A 4,998-nucleotide genomic window follows, 5' to 3' on the forward strand; every position below is an offset into this window, starting at 1 on the left:
TTATACAGATATCATAATAATATATTTGTATTTTAAGTGTACTTCCTGGTTGTTGTTTTGGATGAACTAATAATTATTAATTACGTAAACATGATTCTGTTATCTTTAATTGTTACCGTATGTGTGGCAATTTGAATGGAATAATGTCACTAATTATGTGGGTATTGTACTGTTCTATTTATTGTTATTTATTTATTATTTATTGGTAAGAATTTTGGAGATGACCCTTACTTTTGGACAGATGACATTCCTAATCTACTTGCACAATCGGGAAAGTTTTCAGAAGAATAGATGGAACATCTCTTTTAATTCTAGGAGTAGTAGTGGTCAGCTTTAGGAAATTTATTTATGTTGAACTCTAGTCTATGCCAATTCTCATTTTATTACTACATTTCTGAACCTTACAATTTGAGTATTACGTATCTAATTGAAATACTGATGGATTTTAATTTAACGATGGATTATTTATTTGTTTGTTTGGAATCACATGGGAAATTATATATTTTGTTCAAAAATAAAAAATAAAAAAAAACAGGATGTTACATTTATGGTTTAGGATTTAGGGTTTAGGGCTTAGGGTTTAGGGTTTAGGGTTTAAGGTTTAGGGTTTAGGGTTTAGTGTTTTGGGTTTCCGATTTAAGGTTAAGGGTTAAGGGTTAAGGGTCTAGGTCTATTCTAGTCCATTTTGTTTCTTTATCATTGTATTTTGTCGAATAAATCCAAATGTGTCACTAGATTTTGATTTTAGGTCATTTTTGTTTTTGATATGTTTCTTTTTGTCCTTTTTAGTTCTTTTTCATTGTCGTTTGTCCAATAAGTGCCAAAGTCTCAATGCATTAATATAGTAGGTCATTTCTGTCGTTACGAGATCTATTCTAGTCCATTTTGATTATTACTCAATGTAGTTGGTCAAATAAGTGTAAAACTGTCAACGGATTAATATATTAGGTCATTTGCGGTCTTTATAAGGTTTAGGGTTTTGGGGTTTTGGGTTTAGGGTTTATTGTTTCATGTTTATTTTTAGAGTTTAGGGTCTACGTCGATTCCAGTCCATTTTGGTTTTAATCAATGTATTTCAGAAATTAAGTGCGTAATTTCAATGGATATAGATTTCAGGTCATTTTGTTATTTACTAGGTGTATTCTACTCCAAATTGTTTCTAAAACAATGTAGTTCGTCTAATAAGTGCAAAAGACTTACTGTTAAAATCTTAGGCCATTTTGGTGTTTAGGATTTTTTTTTTGGCGTATTTAGTTGTTAATCAATGTAGTTCAACCTATAAGTGCAAAACTCTAACTTGATTTTGATTTTAGGACATTTTGGTTTTGGATATTTTTCTTATTGTCCGGTTTTGTCCTTCTTCATTTTAGGGTTTAGGGTTTGGGGTTTGGAATTTAGTTTGTCCAATAAGTGCCAAATTCTCAAAGCATTAATATTTTAGGTCATTTTTGTATTTAGTATGTTAATGGTTAGGGTTTAGGGTTTAGAGTTTAGGTTTTGCGGTTTAGGGTTTAAAATTAAAGGTTAAGGGTCTAGGTCGGTTCTAGTCCGTTTTGGTTCTTAATCAATGTAGTTCGTCGAATAAGAGTATAAGTCTCACTGGATTTAAATTTTAGGTCATTTTGGTTTATGATATGTTTCTTTTTGTCCATTTTAGTTCTTATTCATTGTAGTTCATCCAGTAAGTTAAAAAGTCTCATGTGTTAATATTTTTGTTCATCGTAGTCTTTATTAGGTTAAGGGATTAGGGTTTAGGGTTTAGGTTTTATGGTTTAAGCTATCAGGTTAAGGGTCTAGGTCTATTATAGACCATTTTTTCTTCTTAATCAATGTAGTTCGTTGAATAAGTACATAAATGTTACTGGATTTAGATTTTGGTTATTTTGGTTTTTGATATGTTTCTTTTTGTACATTTTTGTTCTTATTCATTGTAGTTTGTCAAATAAGTACAAAAGTCAAAATGCATAAATATTTTAGGTCATTTTAGTCTTTACTAGGTTTAGGGGTTAGGGTTTAGGGTCTAGGGTTTAAGGTTTAGGGTTTAGGGTTTAGGGTTTAGGGTTTAGGTATTAGGGTTTATGGTTTAGGATTTAGGGTATAGGGTTTTGGGTTTAAGGTTTAGGATTTAGGGTGTAGTGTTTTAGGTTTCCGATTTAAGGTTAAGGGTCTAGGTTTATTCTAGTCCATTTAGTTTCTTTATCATTCTATTTTGTCGAATAAGTCCATAAGTGTAACTAGAGTGTGATTTTAGGTCACTTTTATTTTTGATATCTTTCTTTTTATCCTTTTTAGTTCTTTTTCATTGTCATTCGTCCAATAAGTGTCAAAGTCTCAGTGCATTAACATAGTAGGTCATTTTTGTGGTTACGAGATCTATTCTAGTCCATTTTGATTATTACTCAATGTAGTTGGTCAAATAAGAGTAAATCTGTCAACGAATTAATATATTAGGTCATTTGTGGTCTTTATAAAGTTTAGGGTTTTGGGGTTTTGGGTTTAGGATTTGGGGTTTATTGTTTCGTGTTTATTTATAGAGTTTAGGGTCTACGTCTATTGCAGTCCATTTTGGTTTTAATCAATGTATTTCAGAAAATAAGTGCGTAATTATCAATGGATATAGATTTCGGGTTATTTTATTATTTACTCGCTGTATTGTAGTCCAAATTGTTTCTAAAACAATGTAGTTCGTCCAATAAGTGCCAAATTCTCAAAGCATTAATATTTTAGATCATTTTGGTCTTTACAAGGTTAATGGTTAGGGTTTAGGGTGTAGGTTTTGGGGTTTAGGGTTTAAAATTAATGGTTAAGGGTCTAGGTCGCTTCTAATCCATTTTTGTTCTTAATCAATTTAGTTCGTCGAATAAGAGTATAACTCTCACTGGATTTAGATGTTAAGTCATTTTGGTTTTTGATATGTTTCTTTTTGTCTAGTTTAGTTCTAATTCAATGTAGTTCGTCTAGTAACTTAAAAGTCTCAATGCGTTAATATTTTCGTTCATCGTAGTCTTTATTAGCTTAAGGGATTAGGGTTTAGGGTTTAGGTTTTATGGTTTAAGGTATAAGGTTCAGGGTCTAGGTCTATTATAGACCATTTTTTCTTCTTAATCAATGTAGTTCGTCAAATAAGTGCATAAATCTAACTGGATTTAGATTTTGGTTATTTTGGTTTTTGATATCTTTCTTTTGGTACATTTTAGTTCTTATTCATTATAGTTCGTCAAATAAGTACAAAAGTCAAAATACATAAATATTTTAGGTCATTTTGGTCTTTACTAGGTTTAGGGATTGGGGTTTAGGTTTTAGGTTTTAGGTTTTAGGGTTTAGGTTTTAGGTTTTAGGGTTTACGGTTTATGGTTTAGGATTTAGGGTTTAGGGTTTAGGGTTTAGGGTTTAGGGTTTAGGGTTTAAGGTTTAGGATTTAAGGTTTAGTGTTTTGGGTTTCCGATTTAAGGTTAAGGGTTAAGGGTTAAGGGTCTAGGTCTATTCTAGTCCATTTTGTTTCTTTATCATTATATTTTGTCAAATAAGTCCATAAGTGTCACTAGATTTTGATTTTAGGTCATTTTTGTTTTTGATATGTTTCTTTTTGTCGTTTTTAGTTCTTTTTCATTATGGTTCGTTCAATAAGTGCCAAAGTCTCAATGCATTAATATAGTAGGTCATTTATGTCGTTACGAGATCTATTCTAGTCCATTTTGATTATTACTCAATGTAGTTGGTCAAATAAGTGTAAAACTGTCAACGGATTAATATATTAGGTCATTTGTGGTCTTTATAAGGTTTAGGGTTTTGGGGTTTTGGGTTTAGGGTTTATTGTTTCGTGTTTATCTTTAGAGTTTAGGGTCTACGTCGATTCCAGTCCATTTTGATTTTAATCAATGTATTTCAGAAATTAAGTGCGTAATTCTCAATGGATATAGATTTCAGGTCATTTTGTTATTTACTAGGTATATTCTAGTCCAAATTGTTTCTGAAACAATGTAGTTCGTCTAATAAGTGCAAAAGACTTACTGTTAAAATCTTAGGTCATTTTGGTGTTTAGGAATTTTTTTTGGGCCTATTTAGTTGTTAATCAATGTAGTTCAACCTATAAGTGCAAAACTCTCACTTGATTTTGATTTTAGGACATTTTGGTTTTGGATATGTTTCTTATTGTCCGTTTTTGTCCTTCTTCATTTTAGGGTTTAGGGTTTGGGGTTTGGAATTTAGTTTGTCCAATAAGTGCCAAATTCTCAAAGCATTAATATTTTAGGTCATTTTGGTCTTTACTAGGTTAATGGTTAGGGTTTAGTGTTTAGGGTTTAGGTTTTGCGGTTTAGGGTTTAAAATTAAGGGTTAAGGGTCTAGGTCGGTTCTAGTCCGTTTTGGTTCTTAATCAATGTAGTTCGTCGAATAAGAGTATAAGACTTACTGGATTTAAATTTTAGGTTATTTTGGTTTATGATATGTTTCTTTTTGTCCATTTTAGTTCTCATTCATTGTAGTTCATCCAGTAAGTTAAAAAGTCTCAATGTGTTAATATTTTTGTTCATCGTAGTCTTTATTAGGTTAAGGGATTAGGGTTTAGGGTTTAGGTTTTATGGTTTAAGCTATAAGTTTAAGGGTCTAGGTCTATTATAGACCATTTTTTCTTCTTAATCAATGTAGTTCGTCGAATAAGTGCATAAATCTAACTGGATTTAGATTCTGGTTATTTTGGTTTTTGATATGTTTCTTTTTGTACATTTTAGTTCTTATTCATTGTAGTTCGTCAAATAAGTACAAAAGTCAAAATGCATAAATATTTTAGGTCATTTTGCTCTTTACTAGGTTTTGGGATTAGGGTTTAGGTTGTAGGTTTCAGGGTCTCGGGTTTAGGGTTTAGGGTTTAAGGTTTAGGATTTAGTGTTTTGGGTTTCCAGTTTAAGGTTAAGGGTTAAGGGTCTAGGCTTATTCTAGTCCATTTTGTTTCTTAATCATTGTATTTTGTCGTATAAGTGCATAAGTGTCACCAGATTT

Source organism: Cicer arietinum, chromosome 3 (assembly GCF_000331145.2).
Source record: "Cicer arietinum cultivar CDC Frontier isolate Library 1 chromosome 3, Cicar.CDCFrontier_v2.0, whole genome shotgun sequence".
In the NCBI taxonomy this organism is placed as follows: domain Eukaryota; kingdom Viridiplantae; phylum Streptophyta; class Magnoliopsida; order Fabales; family Fabaceae; genus Cicer; species Cicer arietinum.